General features: G+C 43.8%; 2 long non-coding RNA genes across 4 annotated transcripts in view; one reads left to right on the top strand and one right to left on the bottom strand.

Annotated features, from left to right (window-relative positions):
- Positions 1 to 341: 341 nt before the first annotated feature.
- Positions 342 to 21,657, bottom strand: LOC309667633. The gene is made up of 5 exons (XR_014267864.1): positions 21,622 to 21,657; positions 21,074 to 21,173; positions 20,256 to 20,957; positions 4,917 to 5,939; positions 342 to 4,567 (listed from the first exon to the last, which is right to left on the bottom strand). It is a non-coding gene; the product is annotated as an uncharacterized lncRNA (long non-coding RNA).
- LOC309667630 overlaps positions 20,306 to 25,434 on the top strand; it is a 101,185-nt gene continuing 96,056 nt past the window's right edge. The window contains exons 1-2 of one of the 3 annotated variants that reach the window (XR_014267859.1): positions 20,306 to 20,385; positions 21,083 to 23,844. This is a non-coding gene — a long non-coding RNA (uncharacterized lncRNA). Of the gene's footprint in view, positions 20,386 to 21,082; positions 23,845 to 25,434 lie in introns of those variants that run through there. The other 2 variants (XR_014267860.1, XR_014267861.1) reach the window with 2 other exon arrangements.

Genomic DNA, 25,434 nt, shown 5'->3' on the forward strand with positions numbered 1-25,434 from the left:
GACACGGAGAGGGGGAAGGGTAAACTGGGACGAAGTGAGAGAGTGGTGTTGACATATACCCATTACTAAATGTAAAATAGCTAGCTAATGGGAAGCAGCTGCATGGTCCAGGGATATCAGCTCGGTGCTTTGCGACCACCTAGAGGGGTGGGATAAGGAGGTTGGGAGGGAGACGCAAGGTGGAGGGGATATGGGGATATACATATGTATATAGCTGATTCACTTTGTTATACAGCAGAAACTAACACAACACTGTAAAGCAATTATACTCCAATAAAGTTTTTTTTAAAAAATGATGTTTTAAGAATATATTTGTTCCTAAAAAGCACATTATTCAGTTTTTGGTTTTTAACTTAAAAAAAAAAACTTTGTGACTTTATAAAAATGATTCTGCACTGAAATCATCTTCTAGGACATTATTATTATTTTTTAAAATAAATTTCTTTATTTTATTTATTTATTTTTGGCTGCGTTGGGTCTTCGTGGCTGCGCGTGGGCTTTCTCTAGTTGTGGTGAGCGGGCTTCTCATTGTGGTGGCATCTCTTGTGGCGGAGCATGGGCTCTAGGTGTGCGGGCTTCAGTAGTTATGGCACGCTGGCTCCGTAGTGTGGCACGAGGGCTCTAGAGTGCAGGCTCAGTAGTTGTGGTGCACGGGCTTAGTTGCTCCGCGGCATGTGGGATTTTCCCAGACCAGGGCTCAAACCTGAGTCCCCTGCATTGGCAGGTGGATTCTTAACCACTGCGCCACCAGGGAAGCCCTGGACTTATTTTTTCATTCCCAGTTATGTTGTTAAGATTCCTGCATACTGCAGCACGTAGCTGTAATTCATTTGTTTTGACTGGACTATAATGTTCCATTGTGTCTTCATGTGACTGTATCACAGTTTATTTATCCACTCTTGGTGTCAACAAGCATTTGGGTTGTTTCCAGGTCTTTGCTACTATGAGCAGCATTACTATAAACTTTGTTATTTATGGCTCTTGGGTTTCTCTTGGTTGTGTTCCAGGAAATGGAATTGCTGAGATACGGAGTATGGGATTGCTCAACTTTCAGAATAATGGTGCACTCTTCTCCTAGGTGATTGTACCAAACAAATCTATTTATTACCTCTCTATTGTGTTTTGAATTTTCGGCGACCATATTTTTCACTTGTAAAAGTGTTATATAGTTCTTCATCGAATTTGCTTTTACGTTTCTAAACTGTCTTCCACTGTCATTGTGGCTTCCATTCCTTCATTTATCTGTCTAATCAGCTTAAATACCCATATATTATAATCTTTTTCAAGTTGTGTAATCGTCTCCAGTTACTGATGTGCTGAGTCTGCTTGTTGCATCTGCTTTACATCCATATACACTCCCCCACCCCATGGTCGTTTGTTTCTTCATATGGTTTATAAATTCTGGTTTTGAGCTTATCTTCAGGACAACATTTTCCCTCTGGGAAGATCCTGTCTATTCTGATGTAAGTGTCTCTACAAAGTTAGTTTCCAGTTGCTTCTACTAAAGCCACATGGATTTCAGTGGTTTAAGATGTGTCTTTATGTTGTGTTGATGCTTTGCTTTGGAGTTCCTGTCTGTATGTACAGGACGTACATATGTCTGTATATACATCTAGAACCCACACCCTCACAGGGCACAGGTCTGGAGTTTTACCTTCTCATAAATGACTTTTTTTTTTTAAACTCCATCAAAGCCTCAAATGTTTGTCAAGATTCCTTGCCACTTCCACAGGTTGATGGATGAAATTTTCCTAATTCCCTTTCCAGGGACTGGGAAACCCTTCAAGTCACTGGGCTTTATGAAGGGGATTCATTTACAGTTTCCAAATGTATGCATGCCCAAGACCAGTTACACCATGCCGGTATAAATATGAAAATCAGTCTGCAGTCCCTGGGACCCATATGCAGGCCTAATAAACTGTTTGGCCATTATGATATTAGCTCCCACTTCCCATTCTCCCTAGGTTTGAGTTCTTTCCTTCGTTTTTTTGTTTAGCTAGCGTATCTATGTGTAGATGCAATAAGGGAGAAAGCCCAAGTCAGTGCAGGCAGGCTTGCTGCTAGAAATTCTACTGAGACATATACGTATCATATATATACAGATAGATAGATAAATATATATCATATATATTTATATATATAAATTTAATTTTTATTTTATTTTGGAGTATAGTTGATTTACAATGTTGTGTTCTACTGATATATTTTTATTAGAGCATTTATGTCATTCTTCCTTGAGTTTTTGTTAGTTGATTAACTCAGGTCTCTCATGCTGAGGGCAGGCTCCTTGAGGGCAAGCCCCTTTTACTCATCTTCATCTCCTGCCCACATGTGACTTTCGCAGCAACACATTAACACTTAATACACATTCAAATATAACTGTGAAATGCCGACGTAACGAATGAACACATGAGTGAATGACGTCACAGGCCAAATTCACTTTCCAATAAAACACCATTTCTACATTTCATTCAAAGAACTCCCAAGGTATAAAAAGCCAGAGACTTGTTCAAGTTCGTAGATGATCAGTCCAGGAGCAGGGCAGAGAATTTGGGAGTCCTGAGCCCTGGATAGCTGACAACCGGCCATCTCTACTCTCCAGGGAGAGCGAGAGGCCGGGACGGCTGCCGCATGGAGGCCTGCGCTGTGCGTTTTCCTGGATTTGTACACTCCCGTTTCTGTTTCAGACGGAGTGAGCCAGGGCTCGTGAAATTTCAGGAGTGAGAGCACCTCTAAGAAAGAGGCAGAACACAGTCAGCGCCGCTCCACCTGAAACACGCCTGCCGGTCCTGTCGCGACCGGGGACCTGTGACGACACAGAGCGTACGTTCTGAGTGAGGACGCGTGTGCGCGTGCTCGGGCCACGTGCATGTTACCCCGGTTCCCGCTCCACGCAGTCTCGGCACTTCCCAAGCGCACTGGAGCTCTTTACGTGCCCGGCTCCCCTACTAAACTAAGAGTTTCTCGAAGGTGGGTGCTATGTTGTCGTCATCTTTGCACGCTCAGTGCCAACAGAGTAGATCAGATTATGAAAGATGAAGCCTGGGACAGGACCCGCCCAGACGGCCCAGCGGCTTTTCCGGGCCAGGGTCTGTGTCTCCCGGGTTAGCACAAGTCTCTGAAGAGGCAGTGTCCCCCTTGGTCCTTGCTCAACAAGAAGGGCAGAGGTCAGACCAACCGCCTCCCTTCTGGCTTAGCTTAACTCTATCAGCTTCGTACTGGATCTTAAGCAGACCTATTCCCACCTGCTTATTTGAGAGAGAGAACCAGCTTGCGGCTTCTTCATGAGGTGTGTAGCAATGGTGTCCCCAGATAGCTTGGGGTGATGAAAGAAATCGGCTTGGGAGACACGCCTCCCTGTTTGTCTTCTCATCCTTGGCAGTGGAGTGGGCCCCAGTGCAGCTCTGCCCCAACCCTGGCCTCCTTGTGCCCAGGGCTACAAGGGACTCAGAGGTGCTGCTTCGGAGTGTGTGAAAAAGAGCAAAGGGAATGTGAGTCAGAGAAATAATTCCCGGACCAACCTCACCCTAGAATTGTTTCATTAAAATGGGGAGCTGGAGGGGGAGAAAGTCTTTTGCCAAAGTCTCCACTCTGTTCCAACTTGCCTTTGACGTGAGGACTCAGCAGACCCAGGGCTGACGAACCGAGAAGGGCTTGATTTACAGAGCCCTCCTCTGTCCCGGGAGGATATCGGCGTTGTAAATGGAGGCTCTAAAGTGTTTGTGAACAGTGCAAGCCGGTCCTGCGCCTCCCTCTGCCCAGGACCCCAGAGTAAATTTCCAAAAGGAGGCAGGACAGAGAAAAAGCTCCTTCTGTTCGGATGCCATTGGGTCTGTTGGATGAAGAGCTGGACCAGTCGCTGGGTTCTTCAAGGCAGGCGTCTCGAGTTTCCTGCAGCTCCTGGGGTCTTCCATCAGTCCCAGGGGGTCTTCAGGGGTCTTCCATCAGTCCCAGGGGGGCGTGCTGTTTAAAGATAGGAACGTCGAGAGACAGCTCCAGCTGTCACAGCATGGCCCTAATGGCACAAACATCTGAGTTCCTACAGACTTTTTTCAGACGGTCTGCCCAGTGATACAACCCCAGCTCGCTTCCCTGGACCACTGCAGTGTTCCACATGCTTCCCTTACAGTGGTGCCTCCAGAATTTCTATAGAAGAGGGTCTTACAGGCCCCAATATTGCAAATGGAGGCCAGGGCATTTGTCTTAAAGCTGAGCTTTCATGAACCATCAGAAAGGAAACAAACCTACAAGCATGATTAATGAAAAAATATATACTTTGTTTATATCAATGAGATACTCCCTTGGGTTTTATGGACATGAAATTTGGGATTTATTTTTTCTTTCTTATAGTCAATCAGTTATTCCAGTTGTATTTTATAGCATTTGCTTTTGCTTAGTTTCTTCCTTCTAGATTATTCTGTGACCTCATTGGCCTGAGAGCTTAAAATACATACCTTGTGATTATTTAGCTGAAATTCACTTATTTATTTGCTGAATTAATTTGTTGGGACTTCAGGTAAAGGTAGGTAGTATTGGCCCTGCAAGTGTTCCTTGGCTCCTTGGGGTCCTGGAATGAATGCAGTTGTTTAGAATTAGCCTGACTTCATCTCTAGTAGAAGCACAAAGGATCAGATTGTATCCAAAAAAGGGAGGTTTTTCAATAGTATAAGGGAGCAAGTCACCATTCCTCTCCAGATTTCAATTTTCTATAAAATGAAGAGGTTGGCTTAGATGACTAAGGTCTCTTTCTGCTAGCTCTATCTAGCTATCCACCCTTCCATCCTCAGCAGATTAGGTGATGGGGCCTATTACTCAGGTTATTTTCACCTCTCCCATCTATTGACTATAATCCTAGAGTGAGTTCTTTTGTGTCTCCCCAAACTCATGTCCTCCAATTGCAAAGCAGGGACATTTACCTTGGTCTCTTTTCTACCCACAAGCATTGGCAGGGAACCTCAGCATCTCAGGCAGGAAAGGTGATTGGCCCATCCTTCCTGAAGAATCTCCAGAGCATAGCCAAACAGGGAGGAAGACCGACACCAGCACAGGTGGACACTTCCTTTCTGGGGAGAAGGAAAACAACAGAGAAGGAGAGTAGCTCAAACATGGGCCACCCTCAACCACCCAGACCACAGCTCTGGCAGCAGGGCTCCACCCACCCCGTCCCCATGGGATCTTGGTTATTCTCACGTTTACAGTATTGGAGCAGGAAGGTCTGCCAAGATCATCTCAATAACTATAATTGTGGAAGATGATATAAGCTGTGTTCAATCTTCATTAAGTTTGAGGCCATCTTTTTCCTTCAATGGTTAATCCAAAGATTATCTGTTAAACGCACAAACTCAGAGCCAAACCAGATGAAATAAACAGATGTGGCACCTTCTCTCTAAGAGTTTATAATCTAAACTAAAGAGCATCAAGTCACAATGGGGAGATAAATCCTGGACAACCTTAAAGAGCATTGAGTCCAAATTTGATATTGATTATCTGGCTTCTGACGTACCCGGGATGGGGTGAGGACAGTGGGTTTCAATCCGGGGCAGTGCTCTCAGCACTTTTTGTGTGTCGGACCCGAGGATGTGACTCACTCATCCACTTAGCAGTCATAAAAAGTACACAAACAATTCAGCTTCATTCATAACACTCATTGTACGGACCATGTTGAACGTGCATTGCCAGGTAGTTGTGATTTTACAGGAACTTGGGCACTGGTGCCCAGTGAACAAGGAGAATATCTATCAAGCTCAATATCATCAGTGTCATTAACATAAGTGTTTTCAGTGGTCATAGGATAGATGTGCTGAACTGTGGGTTGTCAACTGGACATCACTGACATCCCCTTCTGAGGTCTTCCTGCCTCGTAGAAGAGAAGCTGATAGCTGCATTTCCCGGAACCTCTTCTCTGCCTGGTTCCAGGAGGGATCATCCAATGCAAAGCACTTACAGGAGGAAGTGGGAGGAGAAGGAGGGATCATTATTCTCCCCAGGCAGATGGAGGCAGGTACACAGAGAAATGCAGGGTTCAAACCGCTTTCAGATAGATTTTCAGAGAATCACCTGTGTTATGCTATAGGCGGAGATAGCTGGTAGAAGCATCTCAGAGATTCATAAGTTTTGTAGTTGCCCAGGTCAGCTCTTGGGGATCACATGCTTCATTGCTGCAGGCTGAGAGCATTTGCAATGACTTTTTTGATCTTTGCTTCCCCAGTGGCTGCATAAACCTTACTTTCCCGTCTTAAAACTCTTAATACTTGCAACATACACAGTGGCTTCTATTTTTCTGATAAAACCCTGACTAATAGAATAAGTAATTATTTAAAAATTTAAGGTAAAATTAGGAAAAACAGAATGCAGAATGGATGAGAGAAGTATATTGTGTTATAGGAACGCCCATAAAGGGAATCTAATCCAGAATTGGGGAATGGAGGAGAGAGACTTCCTGAGAAAGTGGCCTCCAAGCTGAGACTTGAAGGATAAAACTGGGTTAGGTAGTCAAAGTGCATGGGGTGGGGGAGACGGAGGTTGTCTTCAATTTGTGCAAAGACCCCGAGGCCCGAGGGGGCCCAGAGATAGGCGCCCCATTTGTTGGGGTGATGGTAGGTGGTGATCGCTAAGAGCAGAGGAGAGATATTACAGGGTTTTTAATTGTAGAGTTTATGTCTTCAACTGATCACTCTGGTTGTGGGACCGAGAATGGATTTCAAGAGAGCAAGATTAAATGTGGGGAGAGCAACAGCCAGCTGTTGTAAGGGTCCATACACGAGATGTCCATAGCTTGGACTTGGGTACTGGCAGTGTGGATACAGAGACGGTGACAGATGCAAGAAATGCTTAGTAGGTGCCTGGTGGATGGGTTAGAGAATGGGAGAAGTCAAGGAGGATTCATTTTGCATCTATGGAAACTGAAGTTTAGAGGGATTACACAGCTCACCTCAGGTCACATAGCTCGGAAGCAGTGGAGTCAGGATTCAAACCTTAATTTGTCTAACTCTGGAGCCTTTGCTTAACTAAAAGATCTATAGCAGGGCTTCCCTGGTGGCGCTGTGGTTGGGAGTCTGCCTGCCAATGCAGGGGACACGGGTTCGAGCCCTGGTCTGGGAAGATTCCCACATGCCGCGGAGCAACTAGACCCGTGAGCCACAACTACTGAGCCTACGCGTCTGGAGCCTGTGCTCCACAACAAGAGAGGCCGCAATAGTGAAAGGCCCACGCACCGCGATGAAGAGTGGCCCCCACTTGCCGCAACTAGAGAAAGCCCTCGCACAGAAATGAAGACCCAATGTAGCCATAAATAAATAAATAAATAAAAATTTAAAAAAAAAAAAAAAGCTCTATAGCATACACAGTCACAGATAGTCAAGTTTTTAAAAAGTAGTTAGAATGAGGTCCTCACGGCACACGAGATTACCATTTTACATTAAGATAACACATGGGATAATGGTCTCTTCATCTCTTATTCTATTCTACATTATTTCCTGTTTGATTTAACTCATTTTCATAAGTTTTTCCTCTATATTTTAAAATGTTGTAATTAAAGGAAAAGGAAGAGGGAAAGAAGATTTCTTCTCCTCACTAAAATTTTGGTTTCAACTAAAGAAAAAGCAAAAGGCATTTCTGTTTTATTTTTTTGAGGTACATAAATCTGTAACTTCAGAAGTTCTGAGAGGCTGAAAAACATAACCAGCTGTCGTATTCTGTTTGCCAAAATGACTAAGGTAGTGTGTAAGGTTGGGAAAGCAGTAAAATAATTATCCCATACTGCTCCCAAACACCCACCTCTTCTGCTTTATGGTAGATGTACTTAACAAGTCTGAAATAGTTGGAAGCAAATACTGACTTGCCCATGATTCTGACTCCTATCTATCTGTTACTGAGTCTTGAGCCTCCATCTCTAGAACAAACCTCTGCTGCGGACACTCTCAACCGCATGACTCAGGCTCCTTAAACTTTCTGTGTTCCAGCAATCTCACTGCCCCACACTGCTTTCCTTCCTCGAATCTTCGTCATCCACGTCTGCAAAACCAGACACTTAAAAAGTTATTCTAGCGTCATTTCTCCCCTATTTCTCACATCAAATCAGCCACTCAGTCTGATGAGGTACCTCTTAAATACCTCTTTATTTTTTCCTTTCCTCTCTACTTTCACTATGGCTGCCTTAATACAGGCTACTGTTTCCAAATTCCTGACAGATAATAATTTTTGTGAGGCAGAAACAAGAAATTGGAATTCCCAGGAATTCCCCAAGTCACAATTTATTCTGTATTTTTTCCATAACACTTCACTTATGTGTTTTTAAACAATAAAGATTGGCCACAATAATAGACGATGAATAGTTTTTCTGTGATAGGGTTATACTAAAAGTTTGAAAGGTTTTCTGTGGAAAAAAAAAAGTGTAATAATAAATGCTTGGCTATTACTATTGTGAACCAAAATATTGTGACAAAATTACATGTTTCCATAACATGTAAAAATGACCTCTACCTGATATAGGCATTTGATAGTAATTAGAAGGTAAAATTAGAAGGAAACATTAACACAGAATAAATGTCAAGTAAAAATCATTTTAAAAATCCAAAGATAATATCACAAATATTTAATATTTAAAACTTACTCTTAAAATAAAATTGTAAATCACACAAGCATGAATTTTACTATCCTAGTAGTGAAATCTTAGTTTTAGGACAAGCATTCCAGATGTAGAAAAATGTCTTTCATCTCGTGTTAAGGTTCGTGGAATTGGCTGGTTGAGGATGTGTTCAAAAGCATCTTCAAATTGGGCGATTAGTGAACATGTTGCTTCAGATCAGGTCATTTCCTTTTTTAGTAACAAAAATATTTTGTCTGTTTGGCCTGGTTTTTGTTTTGCTTTTGAAATAGACGTTGCTTTTTTAAATTTGAATTTTAGATCAGTTTCTGGTCTCTTATTGGACCATTACATAACAACATTAATCTGTTTTTCTCATTGTATGTCTTTTGTCAAAATATTTGCAAACTGTAACTTAGGGTGAATATTTAAACACTAGAAACACCAATGAACATTTTGTAACATTCAAATAATATAACATTCGTATCTTCTAACAAGGTTAACAGGACTTCACAGAATTATTTGCCAAAATTGCCCACTTAGAGACTTATTTTGGCCTCCAAAACTTGTTATTTCTTAGCACACCACTCATAGAATTTGTATAAAGTAAATAATGCATATAAGGCTTCCCTGGTGGGCAGTGGTTGAGAATCTGCCTGCCAATGCAGGCGACACGGGTTCGAGCCCTGGTCTGGGAAGATCCCACATGCTGCGGAGCAACTGGGCCCATGAGCCACAACTACTGAGCCTGCGCGTCTGGAGCCTGTGCTCCGCAACAAGAGAGGCCGCGATAGTGAGAGGCCCACGCACCGCGATGAAGAGTGGACCCCGCTTGCCACAACTAGAGAAAGCCCTCGCACAGAAACGAAGACCCAACACAGCCATAAAAAAAAAAAAAGACTTTAATAATGCATGTAAACGTATTAATATTTATTTTATTTCCAAGAACGACATCATTATTAGCAGACAGAGCCATGAAAACATACTTACACCAGTGCCAATAGCCAGAAGCAACGCTGATTGCCTCTCTCTTACCTGATGCTCCTGCCCTGGTTCCCAGAAATACCAAGTTTAATATTCAACTCTGCAGCTCACTGTTCCCTGCTCTCGCTTTTGCCTTGATGTTGAGTGGATTCCTTTGAGCCAGTAATGTTCCTATGTTAATAGTTAAGCTCTAATTCTCACGGGAGAATTATACTACTTTCTCTCACTTTTCTCTGATTTCTCAACTGATTATGATTATTGTTTTTTAAAAATTATTAATTTATTTATGGCTGTGTTGGGTCTTCGTTTCTGTGCGAGGGCTTTCTCTAGTTGCGGCAAGCGGGGGCCACTCTTCAACGCGGTGCGCGGGCCCCTCACTATCGCGGCCTCTCGTGTTGCGGAGCACAGGCTCCAGACGCGCAGGCTCAGTAATTGTGGCTCACGGGCCCAGCTGCTCCGCGGCACACGGGATCTTCCCAGACCAGGGCCCGAACCCATGTCCTTTGCATTGGCAGGCAGACCCTCAACCACTGCGCCACCAGGGAAGCCCATGATTATTGTTTTTTTTAGGTTCAGGATTTAGCCCTCAACGGGAAACAGCCCAAATGCTCATCCACGGGGGAATGGATAAAAAATTGTGGTATATTCATACAATAGAATGTTAGCCGTAAAAAGGAACATGGATGAATCTCAGAATCATTGTGCTAAATGAAAGAAGCCAGGCAAAAAAAAGTATCTAGTGTGTGATTCCATTTATGTATAATTTCAGGAAATGCAAACAAGTTTATAGTGACAGAAAGCAGATCAGTGGTTGTCTTGGATTGAAAAGTGAGGAAACTTTTGGAGGTGATGAAAATGTTCCTATTTTTACTGTGGTGATGATTTCATAGGGTTATACACAGGTTAAAAGTCATCAAATCATACACTCTAAATATGTGTAATTTGTGCTATGGAAAGTTATATCTTAATAAGGTTGAAAGGAGAGAAGACAGAGTGAGAGGTTGAGAGAAAGATGGGGATGGGGGAAGAAAAATGTTTTCTTTACGGAAGGATGCCAGCTGATATATAAATATATTTTATATATATATACACACATATATATAGGATGCCAGCTGATATATATATATATATATATATATATATATATATATATACACACATATATATTATATATATATATATAATATATATATAAAATGATGGAATTACAACATCACTATTTTGTAACTCCTCAATGTAACCACTTACGCAAGGGAGGATTATCAATGAATGCTAAAACAATCAAGTGAAAGATATTTACTTGGTCTTAAGGAATCCCTCCATAGATAACTTTTTAGTTAGAAAGGAGAAAATGTGCCTTTACAATGGAGAAATCTGGCAATTACTAACTTAACCAAGGAGATGAGCTTGGCATTACCCACAATATACGCCCATCTCCTACATGGTGTTCTTACCAGGAATGTTTAAGATGAATCTAATGATGGAAAAACAGTCAGACAAATCCAGAATGTGGAGCTTATTGCAGACAACAGGCCTGGGCTCTACAAAGGATTCAGTCAAATGGAGAACAGAAGGCAGGGGGAGGGAATATCTAGGTTGATGGAAATTATGGAGATATAGTGACCAGATGCCATCCATATATATATATATATATATATATATATATATATATACACACACACATATAGTTTTTATTGAAATATAGTTGATTTACAATGTTGTGTTAGTTTCAGGTGTACAGCAAAGTGATTCAGTTATACGTATATATACATAATCTTTTTTAGATTCTTTTCCATTATAGGTTATTACAAGATATTGAGTATAGTTCCCTGTGTCATACAGTAGGTCCTTGTTGGTTATCTGTTTTGTATATAGTACTGTGTATATTTTAATCCCAAACTCTTAATTTATCCCCCCCTTCCCCTTTGGTAACCATAAGTTTGTTTTCTATGCCTGCTAGTCTATTTCTGTTTTGTAAATAAGTTCATTTGTATCATTTTTTTAGATTCCACATATAAGCGATATCATATGATATGTCTTTCTCTGACTTCACTTAGTATGATAACCTCTAGGTCCATCCATGCTGCTGCAAATGGCATTATTTCATTCTTTTTATGGCTGAGTAATATTCCATTGTATATATGTACCACATCTTCTTTATCCATTCATCAGTCGATGGACACTTAGGTTGCTTCCATGTCCTGGCTATTGTAATAGTGCTACTATGAACATTGGGGTGCGTGTATCTTTTCAAATTAGAGTTTTCTCCAGATATATGCCCAAGAGTGCGATTGCTGGATCATACAGTAACTCTATTTTTTGTTTTTAAAGGAACCTCCATACTGTTCTCCATAATGACTACACCAATTTACATTCCTACCAACAATGTAAGAGGGTTCCTTTTTCTCCACACCCTCTCCAGCATTTATTATTTGTAGACATTTTGATGATGGCCATTCTGACTGGTGTGAGGTGATACCTCATTGTAGTTTGACTTGCATTTCTCTAATAATTAGTGATGCTGAGCAGCTTTTCATGTGCCTGTTGGCCATCTATATGTCTTCTTTGGAGATATGTCTATTTAGATCTTCCGCTCATTTTTGGATGGGGTTGTTTGTTTCTTAGATATTGAGCTGTATGAGCTGTTGCAATATATATATTTTGAATAGTTCCTAAATCACAGGTGAAAACAGCTAGAAAACATATACTTGGCACAATCCGGAAAATTTGAATATTACAACATATTATTGAATTAATGTTGATTTTCTTAGGTGTGGTAATGGTGATGTAGTTGTATAAAAAATGTTATTGTTCTTTGGGAATGTGTTGAAATATTTGGGAGTGAAGTGTCCTGATATGTGTAGCCAATTTTCAGATGATTTGTAAAAAAAAAATTATATATATATTTGTATATGTGGGTGGGGGAGAGAGGTGGAAGGAACAAACTTGGCAAGAATTTAACAGTTGGTGAATCTTAGTATAGGTTTAAACATTTTCAAAAGAAAAAGAAACAGGACTTCCCTGGCAGTCCAGTGGTTAAGACTCTGCGCTTCCAATACAGGGGGTGCGGGTTTGATCCCTGGTTGGGGAACTAAGATCCCACATGCTGCGTGGTGTAGCCAAAAAAGAAACAAGCAAACAAAAAAAATTAAAAAGTTCTAAAAAAAATAAGTAAATTTACTCAACAATCCCTACCGCCACCACCAAAATTTCAGCTGCATGCTATTTGAAAAGGACACAACTAAAATGCAATGACACAGGTTAGAAGTAAAGGGCTGAATAAAGATAAACCAGCCATAAACTAATTTTTAAAAGTTGCTGTGTAGCTCCTTTAATGTCACACAAAATAGATTTTCAAAATCAAAAAGTAGTATTAGTCATAAAGTTAATACAGGATAAAAGGAAAAATTATTTGCCAGGAAGATGAAACAATTGAAAACTTGTAATGTGTAACTTGCAACGCTGAAGGGAGCGCCTTTTTGCTCCTGGCTTCCGTGAGGAGAGCTGTTTCTGAAGCGTGTTCTGAACCTCTCTGTGTCCCCTGACTCGCTTGCCCGTGGGAGCAGCGTGTCTGGCTGGTACACAGACGCCGATAAACCCATGTGGAGTCCAGCTTGGCCTGCACCTTCTCCCTCATGGATGCAGCTGCCCTCAGGGAGCGTGGGTTCCACTTTTCCTCAGGGGCTCTGCTCCTCTGGGGGGAGCATTGCCCTGATCTAGAGCTGCCTGCAGCTGGGGCTGGGGCTGCCTGCCTTTTTGGGGTTCATCCACAAGCCCATCTGGTTCTCATACTAAGACGTCTTCCACCTTAGCCTCTATCAGCAACAAAGGTGATATTTCGACCTACATCTTCACTTTTTATTTCTCAGTGTATCCAGACCCAGGTAGGAAAGAGCATTTTATTTATTGGAGGCCTCTTCAGAAACCCCAATAGCATGCAATCACATAGTGTTAAAAATATGTAGAGAGAGCAAAAACGTACAGAACTATGAGGAAAAATTCAGAAATCCATAATTATGTTGGAAAATTTAGAACAGTACAGGTGATAAGTTTCATCTAAATGATAGAATAGAGAACTTTGCTCCCAACAATTAGAGAATGCACATTTTTTCAAACATTCTGGAATATTTATAAAATTTTATCATGTCCTAGGTCACAAAGCAAGTTTCAATGAAAAAAAAAAACCAAATTATATAATTAGACCAGATTGTCCAAGCACAATGTAATTAAATATGAAATTAATAACTAAAAAATAGACAAACCTCACCATTCTCTTACATTTGGATACTTTAAGCACACTTCTAAATAATCCATAGTTCAAACAAGAAGTCCTAATGGGTGTTAGAAAGTATTTATAACAGCAAAAATGAAAACAATAACAGTCAAACCTGTCAGCCATAGATAAGGCAATAGCTAAAGGAAAATGTGTAATAAGAAGGAAGATTTAAAAATTAAAGAGTTAACTGGCCAGTTCAAGAAGTTAGAAAAGTAAAATAGAAGAAACCCCTCCTCCCTTCAAATCAGGAATTTTGATGGAATTTCTAAGGTGAACCTATTTATATGGAAGGGAAAAGGGCCAAGGATAGCTTTGACAATTTTAAAGAAGAGCAAGGAGGGGAAATTGACTCTTCCAAACAGAGAGGTAAAAGATAAAGCTACACATAATTGTAAAGTGCCATATTGGTGCAAAAATAGATAAATAGACTAGGGGTTACCACTGGCCTGTGTGCCAAATCCAGCCCATGGCCTGTTTTGTAAATAAAGTTTTGTTGAGCACAGCCATACTCATTAGTAGCTTTTGAGCTGAGTAATTGTCACAGAGACTCTATGGCCCACAAACTATAAAATATTTGCTGAGTAATTGTCACAGAGACTCTATGGCCCACAAACTATAAAATATTTACTATCTGTCCCTTTACAGAAAATTTTGCTGATCCTTGAAAAAGACCAGTGGACCAATAGCATTTCAGATCAATTGGGAAAGAATGAAATATTCAATTAGTGGGTTTGGACTAATTGTTTATGCATATGGGAATAGATAAAAGTAGATCTCTTCTTTACACCTTACCAAAAAAAAATTCTGGAAGGATTAAAGACCTAAATGTTAAAAATTTTAGACAAAAATTCATGCAATATCATATGAACTTGGGATGGGGAAGAATCTCATGATGTATAAAAAGCTTAAACTATAAAGTAAAAGACGGATACATTTGATTACATTAAAAATTGAAACTTCTGTACAATAGAAGACTCCATAGATGGACTTAAAAGACCAGTTACTCACAGGGAGGTAAGATTTGCAATGCACATAGCAGAAAAAAAGGTGAGTATCCAGAATATATAAAGAATTTCAAATCAGTAAGAAAAAGACAAACAACCCAACAGAAAAACACACAAAGGGTATTTCTTTTTTTTTTTTTTTTAATTTATTTATTTATTATTTATGGCTGCGTTGGGTCTTCGTTTCTGTGCGAGGGCTTTCTCTAGTTGCGGCAAGCGGGGGCCACTCTTCATCGCGGTGCGCGGGCCTCTCACTATCGCGGCCTCTCTTGTTGCAGAGCACGGGCTCCAGACGCGCAGGCTCAGTAATTGTGGCTCACGGGCTTAGTCGCTCCGCGGCATATGGGATCTTCCCAGACCAGGGCTCGAACCCGTGTCCCCTGCATTGGCAGGCAGACTCTCAACCACTGCGCCACCAGGGAAGCCCCACAAAGGGTATTTCTGAACAGGCAATTCACAGAAGATGAAACCTGGGTGGGTTATAGAAAGATTTTTACTTCATTAGTAATGAGGAAAATGAAAATAACAATGAGATATAATTTCACAGGCATCAATTAAAAAAATTTAGTCTGATTACGTTAAGTGTTGATAAGAATGTGGGGAAATCAGAAGGTTTTATTTGTTGCTGGCGGTGGCATATATTGGTTGAACCAGTTTGCAGAACAACTTAGTAATACTTGGTAAAGGTGAAGATGCACAAACCCTGTGACCCCCCTTCCAGGGATCTCCTCTTGAGAGCTGCTTGCCCAGGTGCCCAAGGAGACACGTACAGCATGTAAAGTGGCTTTGTTAGGAAGAGAAAAAAATTAGAAACAATCCATTTGCCTAACATTAGGGAACTGTCCACGATTTTACCCAGGGTAAGGTCTGGAGGTTAAATTGGAGAACCAGCACTGAGGTGTTATGGGAGCCCCGATAGAAGTCCTTGTGGGACACAGATCAGGGAGTGATCAAGTGTTCCTGCTGGAGCTGGGGGTTGGTCTCATTAAAGGAGATGATAAGAGTGTGTTCTGAAGCATGAATAGGTGTTTGAAAGTTAGAAGAAAGACAAGACAAAGCAGAATAAGAAAAGGGTGGTCCAGGGGTTCCCTGGTGGCACAGTGGTTAAGAATCCACCTTCCAATGCAGGGGACACGGGTTCGAGCCCTGGTCCAGGAAGATCCCACATGCCACGGAGCAACTAAGCCAGTGCGCCACAACTACTGAACCTGTGCTCTAGAGCCCGCAAGCCACAACTGTTGAAGCCCGTGCACCTAGAGCCTGTGCTCCACGACAAGAGAAGCCACCACAATGAGAAGCCCACGCACCACAACGAAGAGTAGCCCCTGCTTGCTGCAACTAGAGAAAGCCTGCATGCAGCAACAAAGACCCAATGCAGCCAAAACAAAACAAAACAAAACAAAACAAAACAACCCACAAAACTTCACGACACTGATTTAGCAATGATTTCATGAATGTGACACCAAAGCATGGGCAACAAAGGGAAAAAAATTGCTTAATTGAACTATATCAAAATCAAAACTTTTTTTATAAGTAAGGCAAATCATTTATTTTTAGGATGAACATTTCTCAGTTTTGGAGATTTAACTTTTCTGGTTGTAATCATTTCCCAAACTATTACTTATCAGCCATCAGTATTTTAACCTTGAACATTAGGAGTCAAAGTAGTCTGTAGAATTAAAATAATCCTGAAAAATAAAATACCTAGAAAAAAATTGGGACCTTAATTCTGTAGATCAACAATTCTCAAACTTTTTGGCTTTAACACTCCTTTACACTTTTAGAAATTATTGAGGATTCAAAGGATTTTGTGTTTATGTGAATTACACATTTTGATATTTATTATAGTCAAAATTGAAACTGAGGATATTTAATATTTCATTAATCATTTAAAAAATAACAAATAACTTATTTGTATTGTCTAAGACAAAAATTTGTAAGAAATGTCTGCTTTAATAAAAAGATAGCTGGATTTTCATATCTGCATCGAATTTTTTTCAATATATTGTTTCAGTCGAAATATATGAAGAAAATCTTGCTTCCCACAGATATGTAGTTAGAAAAGAAAGAAGTATTTTAATAGCCCTTTTAGATAATTATGAATATTCTTTGATATGACACTAAAATTTGATAAGTGGCAGTTTCTTAAAGGTGAATTGCAATGTGGAATCTGAAGCCATATTAATGAACGTTTCAAAATGTTACATTATTTGCACTTGAATAGATCTTTTTTTACTTATGTATGATTTTGTAACATCAACCATTGGCCACTTGGAAAACACTGACTCACTGAGTCATGTAATTCTTCTGAATGTTGACACATCTCACTCTACAAGAGCCAAGACAAACCCCACATATTTATTAACATCACCATCAATCTCATCAGAAAAGTCATTAAGTATTGGGAAGCTGTCACGCTCATAGTGGCAGATGTATGCTTTCCAAAATTCTGATTTTTGCTTGAAAGATCCATTTTTTTTTCACTTGGCAACAAACATTGTCAGATATTTTCCTTAAAGTGACAAGCTCACTTCATCAATTTTAAAGAACATGCCTGCCAAATACCCAAGTCTGAATAACCACAGTTTGTTTGTCAGTCATGCTTTCAAATAAAAATGGTGTTAGTGTGTGTGGGGGAAAGGCTAGTTTAGCTTGCAACTCAAGTTATCACACCAATGCTTTTCTCTGAGACAACCATCATACTTTGGTACGTAGCAGAATTGCTTTATGTGTACTTTGCATGTTGACACAGAATATTAAAAAGATGCTCATTCCAGGGCTGAGATTAATAAAATTAATATTTTTACTGCTTCATCAGAGACATTAAATGAAACTGGCTTTTCTCCTTTCTGGGAGTGCATAGTGTTAAGAATACAACTACTAGTACATAGTACCATTTGGTGCCGTGGCCTTAATCTGTGCTAAGGCACCTGCTGTTTTACCCACCATCGCTTTTGCCCCATCAGTGCAAATGTCAACACAGTGAAAAGGGTAAATAATGTCTTACTATTATGATGAAAATAGTTCTGACCTTGTGGACTTCCTGAAAGTGTCTTGGGGGTCTCATACTGAGAACTGCTGGTAGAGGGGATGGAGAATACTGGGGAGGAACATGGTCAGATTTGCAACTTGGGGAGATCACTCTGCTGGCAGCGTGGAAGATGAGCTGGATGAGATAAGTGTGGAGGCAAGGAGACTATGGCAGTTTCCAGGAGAGATGATGAGGGTCCTGACCGGGGACAGAGGCTGTTGGCATATAGGGAGCACAGGAATAAGAAGAGTCACAGGTCCAGGGTGGCTCCCAGCACCCATGATTGCACAGCAGGACTCGCTGAGCTGGAAAACACAGGAGAAGGAGAGGGTGGGGACACAGCGACTAGAGTCCAGCTTTGGTTAAGTGGACACTGAGGTGGTGTCCACAGAGAGTTGTCTGGAGGGAGCTGATTATACAGATACTGAGATACATGTCTGACAACTAAAATCAGAGGAAAGGATAAAATCTTGGAGGATTAGTCCAGTGCCTAGAACACAACCTACCTAAAGTCAGGCTTTAATGCATAGGTAGAGAAGGAATAATACAAAAGATAGAAGAATCACAGGAGATTGGTGTATGGAAAGCAAAAGAGTGTTTCCAGAAGGCAAAGCTCAATGACCGCAAATGCTACAGAGACCTAAGAACCAAAAGGAGTCCACCGAAACGTAAACTCTGAGAAAGCCTTTAGACCACTGTATCTGTCGGCCTGGAACAGTGCCTGCTTCAGAGTAGATACAAAACAAAGATTTGTTGACTGAATAAATGAATGACTCCATTGGATATGGCCGCTGAAGGCCAGTGATCACCTTGATCATAGTGGTTCTGCGGGTGTAGAGACACAAGCCTGGCAGCTGTGGATGGAAAGTGAGTGGAAGGAGAGGGTAGTGTGCATTTTTTTGAGGAACTTGGTTATCAAAGGAAGTGAAGAGTTCAAGGGAGAGCTTGTACCTATCACAGGGTGAGGGAAGACTTGTATTGATTTAGGTCAATTTTTTTTTTTTTAAGGATGAAAGAGACTTTTGAGTATGTTTTATCAGCTCTGGGGAAGGAGCCTTTAGGAAGGTATGAAGTTGGCAATCATGATGAATTCTGATCCTTTAATTCACAACTCCCTGTCTTCTGCAACCTCCTTAGTCCCCAAAGCCACAAGTGGCTTGAAGAAATAGATGTTCTCCTTGAATCAAAGCAGATTTTGGGCAAACTTTGGGCTGTGCCCATCACCCACAAGGAAGGCACTGCTGAGAAATTATGCCCTCTCCTACTATCTTCTTTTGTCCTAGCACCAGACTGTAACTGACCTCCATCCTTCGCAGTCTGGGCCTCTCGTGCGTCCCACCGAAGACGCAGACCAACATCTAGTCTGAATCCAGCCCTGAGAACTACTTTCAGCCCTTCCGGAGTGCCTTCCTCTCTCCTACCCCCAGGCTCCTCCTCCCTCTCAGCTGGCTAAGTGCTGTTCACGCTCCAGCTCTCCGTGTGGTAGCCTTCCCTCCCTGCGCCTCTATCATAACACCCATCACAGCAGATCGTGAATTCCTACTCACAACCCTCGCTTCCCCCACTAGGCTAGGAGCTCTGTGAAGGTAAGTACCACATCTTGCTCCCTGGGGGTCCTCCACACCTAACACGGAGTAAGGCTCACTAAAGGTGTGCTGTACAAGCGAATGAACACATGGGTCTGTTCCTTATCCTTTTTCATCCTGACGCTCTTCACAGAGGAAGCAGACCCAGGCGAAGCAGCAGACTTAGAAACGGAACCCAAAGAGTCGCTTTAGGTTATATGCAGTTTCCCTCAAGAGTCTAACATTCTCTTGCTGCAGATTTAGGCTGTGAGCAGCCTGCAGATTTGGAGGCAGTAAAGACACCCTCATAATAACCATCTATTAAACTTCAAAGGGAGAAAAAGTTAAAACTCGAATGGATCTAATTGCTGGCTGCCATAAATTGGTTCCTGGGCATTATAACTGGTTTAATAGTTGGTCTAGATACCCTTGTGATAGGTGCCATATATAAATACAAACACACAAGAGATGCAGAGATAACCGACAGAGGCTGTGACCTAGTGAAGTCACAGCTCTGTAGCCTGAAGGGAAGAATTTTATCTGTTCGGTGTGTTTGGCATAATTATCTGTCACAAAGTAGCCAGAAATGACTCTCTTGTTTAACAATTACATTACCTAAAGCCCAGAGTGGAGAGAATTAGTATCCTGGGCTGGGTGTCAGGATGCCTGGGGGTCATACCAGGCTCTGGAGCAGCCAGCTGTGTGCCCCCAGGCCAGTCACCTGTCTCTATTACTCAATACACTTGTTATAATACTTGGGCTTATGCATTCACTTATTCCTTAATTCAATATATATTTATTAAGCACTTACCGTATTCCTGGCACAGTGCTAGGTACTGGGAGTACCGAGAGGGAATAAGACGAAGTTGCCGACCTTATTACAGTCCACCATGAGGGTGATGCAGAGAAACTGAAGCCCCGGGCATGACAATGCTGTTGAGGTATGTCCTGGTGCTGTAGGGGGACAGGGAAAGGGGTAAGTGGGACTGCTGGAGAAGATGGTGAAATCTTGAGAGGGGGAGGTCTTTGAACTGGGCTTTAAATGATTAGCAGGAGTTTGCCAGGCAGAGAAGAAAAGAAATGCCGTTCAAAATAATAGGAACATGGTATCAAAAATAAAAATGTTTCAGGAATGGTGAGTGTTAGGTGGGTGTAGTTAGACTATAAGGAACTGATCGGTGTCAGTCTTGGGCAGGTGTCTGGGTATTTTCTCGTAGGCTATAAGGCAGTAGTTCTCAAATGTGAGCGTGCACCAGCATTACCTGGAGGGCTTGTTAACACAGATTGCTGGCCCTTCCACCAGACTGAGCAGGTCTGGGGCGGGGCCTGAGGACTGGCATCTCTAATAAGCTCTCAGGTGTGGTAGATGACCTGGGAGGGAAGATGGGTTCAAATCAGGCTGTATCTTACCCTGATGGCATGGTATTACCCAAGTCAGTTTACCTCCCTGAGTCTCAGTCTCAGTTACCTCCTTGGTGAAACGACACCTGCCAGGCAGCCTTTCTTCTGCCGACTGCATTAAATGAGAGAATGTGTGTGTCAGCTCTTCGGATACACCAAGTGCTATGAGAAGTGCTAAAAAAATACGTATATGTACACACACACAGATACAGACATATCTTTTAGTACCTCTTTTAGCACATTGAAAACTCCATGAGACTTAATGAATCCAAGAGGTTTGTCAAGACTGTTGGATGGGGACTTCCCTGGTGGCACAGTGGTTAAGAGTCTGCCTGCCAATGCAGGGAGACACGGGTTCAAGCCCTGGTCCAGGAAGATCCCACATGCCGCGGAGCAACTAAGCCTGTGCACTACAACTACTGAGCCTGTGCTCTAGAGCCCAAGAGCCACAACTACTGAGCCCGCATGCCACAACTACTGAAGCCGCGCACCTAGAGCCCATGCTCCACCACAAGAGAAGCCACTGCAATGAGAAGCCTGCGCACCGCAACGAAGAGTAGCCCCCGCTCACCACAACTGGAGAAAGCCTGCGTGCAGCAACGAAGACCCAACCCAGCCAAAAATAAATAAAATTAATTAATTAAAAAAAAAAAGACTGTTGGATGGTTGCTCTGTGTGTGTGTGAGAGAGAGAGAGAGAGAGAGAAAGAGAGAAGGGGGAATCAGATAGAATATGTCAGAGTGGAAAAAGGAGGCTGATGTTAATTCCATTTTTACCTTCGAGTTCTGGTCTCGTTTCCGATAACATCTTAGAAGATTTCTTAATTAAAACAGATCAGCATTTAGAAATCTTCAGCTGGGAATTTCTCCTTGCTGTCAAATAAAAATCCTTTCTGGGTCCCTTAGGGACTTCCCAGGTTCTCTGGAATATTTGCACTGTTCACAAGCCTAGAAACAGGCAGTACTGACCGGGCTCAGACTGAATGCACCCGAGCCCTTTAAACAAATGAACATCTAGCCAGTCCTAGAAAACCTTTGCTTAACCTTGGTGTAATTCTCCACCTCCACGGTATTGACAGGCCAGGTTTAAAGAGCTCCTTTAACTAAATATGACTGGTTTCCCTTTCATCAGGAAGGGCCACTCGGAGGCTGTAACATGTTATTCTGGAGTGCGTTGGCAGGCACACCCTGGAACGGCAGGCTATCAGTTTACCCACAAGTGAACAATTACCAGGGTGGTGTGGTTAATCGCAGCAGCTTCACCATGGAAAAAGAAAAATAATACCCTTCCCATCTCATCCCAAGGAAAAGAAAGGAGACATCTACCGATTTGTAAGAGGATAATTTCCTAATTAACCCATGAAGGTTGTTATTTCTGGTGGGTCCTTAAATCAGGTTGAGAAGGGTGAAATCTGATCCTTTAGTGATGAAAAATGCTATTGTAGGATTAGGTTTTCACAGTGTCTCCTACGGCTTAAGGAAGAAGTTGCTAATTTCCCCCATTAGCTGTGGAGGCAGCCGGTGTGGGCAGAGGAAGGTACACAAGTGGAGAGGCCTGAGCTGGGGCACTTCAGGTTGGCCCCAAGGTGATTGTTTAATTACTTGGGAAAGCTTCCTCCTGAGCGTGAGGAAGCCCCAGCACATTATATGACTCATAGCATATTAACTTCTGAATGTTTTAGAAATGAAGCTTGCCTCAGTTTTCAGCTACCATTAAATTCCCCTCGAGGCATCTTGTGCAAAAAGGAGGGGTGTTCTGGCAGTGATTACCACACCATAACCAATCCCGAGCCACACACGGGGCACTTCCAGAATGTTGCCTACTTCTCAGGAAAGAAACTAACATTTCTGGAGGACCCACCAGGTGTTCTAGAATTTTTTCTTCCACCATCTATGTCCTTGACTCTTCTCAGCAACCCTGTGAGAGTGTAACGGCTGCTATTTTAAAGCGGGGAAAGTGAAGCTCAGAGGCTAAATACCCCAGTGGAGGCGCTGTGCCCAGCCTCGCCCCATCGTACCATTTGCTTCCAGAAGGGGGAGGCCCCCGGGGCAGCGTTCTACTGGCAGAGCTCGGCTCCTTTGCTTTCCTGTCTGCCCCTCTCTGACTGCGGGGGGCTAACAGGCCGGAGACGGGGAAACAGAGAGGTCAAGGGGAGAAGGTGGTCGAGTGGGAGCAGGGAAGAAAACCTGGCACCCCCTGGATGTGGAGAAGGGCTGGGCTGGAGGGAGAACCAGGGCTGGTACCGGGAAGAATAGCCAAGCAGGTGAAATGCGGCTTTGTTCTCACTCTCTGCAGTTCCAGAAGGCCCTCTCGCCACCCCCGGGATCCAGCCATTAACTCAACAACTATTTATTAAGCGCCTCCTAAGTACCGGGTACCGTAATGGGCACTGGGGATACAGTAGTGAACAAACGCGAATCGCCCCTCAAGGAGCCTACATTCTAGGGGTTTCTCTCCAGGAGCTTCAAGCCGTCTTGGGCCGCTTTGAATTCCCTAGTAGGGTGCCCTTTCCGGTCCGCTTTACACGTACGCGCGCGCACACGCACGGACACGCGCGCACACGCCCTGCCCCTGCCTCGCAACCCTCGCTCGTGCTCACGTGCACGCACGGCTACGCACATGCACCGACACGCACGGGCTCACACGTGCGCGCTCGCGCAGACACGCACACGCGGACGCACACGGCCTGTCGTGCCGCCCCCCCCCCCCACGCCGAGGGCGCAGCGCGGAGTTGCGGGCAGTGGACGCGCGCGTGCGCAGGAGCCGCGCATCCCGCGGCCGCCGCGGAGGGTCCCTTGCGCGGTGCGGGCGCCGCCGCCGCCGCGCGCTCCCCGGCGCGGGAGGAAGGAGGCCGGCGCGGAGCCCCGGGAGCCCGAATCCTGGCGGTGCCCTCCGGCCGCACAGCCGGGCTCCGCGCTGCGGGCAGCGTCCCCGGACACCGCGGCCACGCTCCCTTCTCAGCGATTCCGTCTGGGCGGCCGGATGGGAGGAGAGGGCAGGTGCGCTGAGCCGCGGATCTGCGCGAGGCGCGGTGGGGAAACAACTATCGAGCGCTTTGGGAACAGCCTCGGCCCTGGGTCTGTGGTGGAAACTTGGACTCGGGGCCCTGAAAGCTGGCCGAGGGCACTTTCAGGGGGTGCGGGGCGGGTGCGTTAGCTGCTGCTTCCTTCCAGCGCGTCTCAGTCGGTGGTTTGTTTCCCACCCGAGCAGCCCCCGCGGCCCCTGCTCACAAACACACTCGTTTCTTCCTCGGGCACCTCTCTGAGCTGCGCTCCGATGCCGCCGGGCGACTCCTGACCCCGCCACCTTTGTTTCCTCGGGCCAGTCAGCACTTGTGAGAAGTTCTCCTTAGGCCATTCCCACCTCCCTGTCCTCTCGAGGAGGAGAGAGGAGAGAGTGGCAAGGCAGGAGGAGGATGTCCTTCCCTGGCCGGGACCCCTGGCTCGGTTCAGAAAGCCCTGGCTCCGAAGGGCGCCGTCAAGTTGGAGGGTATCCGTTCTGTCCCCACGCGGTCAGGGGCGATCGTGCTTCCTGGGGGGTGGGCCTGAGGCAGGCTCCTCCTGCACCCCCTTGTGGATCAAGGTCAACAGCAGGAAACTGACACAGAGCCGGGTTCTCCGTCCTTGCGTGGGGGTGGGGGGACACCGCCTGAGAGTTGGGGGGAGAACTGCCCTCATTACCTGTCTCTTAGCACTTACCCCTGGGAATCACCACCTTTTACTTCTCACCCTTACTGATAGACATGTATTACCATCCCCATTTTACAGGGGAGGAGAGCGACTCTCCCAGGGGTCAAGTGACTTGCTAAATTTCGCCTGTAGCTAATGTGGGGGGGCAAAAATAGGACAAACCAGACCACCTTCAACTAGTTTTATTACCAATAGGAATTCATTTTCCTGGTTCTTGCAAAGCAGTGACAGGTTTGGCAGTTAGGCTGCACTCCTGCTGCAGATATGCCTGGTTCACCTCTGTCCTATAAACAGCCCTTCTGCCTCCTAGATTTCTCTCAGTTTTCCCAACTTGGAATGCCACTCTCCCTTACACCAATGCGACTCCTACACATCCAGCAGGGCCCAGCTGACAAACCTCTTCCTGCACGAGGCTTTCCCCTCCCTCGCTAGCCTTCACCCATCTCCCTTTACTCCATGGTCCAGTGTTTATATTCTGGGCCATAAAGTCTAACCCTTCATTATGTCACTGCTTTTTATGATTCTCTCATTGTTTCATTTTCTTCTGTCTTATTCCATCAGTCAGGTGATCTTCATAAGGGCAGGGCCCATGGCATAGGCACTTCCTTTACGTACCCCGTGGTTTCTATCACGGTGCTGGGCACAAAGTCGCACTCAGTGACTCTTGTTTGGCTAATTGAACAGACACACTCTAAACCTGGCCAAATGTGGGCCCAGGAGCTTTTGCTACGAGCCCTTGAGGAGTGGTATTAGTGGGCTTTCAGCCATTAATCCGCTAGCAGCAACTCCCCCTCACTGGGTGGCTTGCCTGCCTGGATTACCTGAGAGGGAGAGACAGAGCTTAACTGTATAGAGAATACACACTAAGACATCCAAGGACTGCTTAGACCAGGTGCTGCT

The sequence above is a fragment of the Balaenoptera physalus genome, assembly GCF_965194825.1.
Source record: "Balaenoptera physalus genome assembly, chromosome: 10".
In the NCBI taxonomy this organism is placed as follows: Eukaryota; Metazoa; Chordata; class Mammalia; order Artiodactyla; family Balaenopteridae; genus Balaenoptera; species Balaenoptera physalus.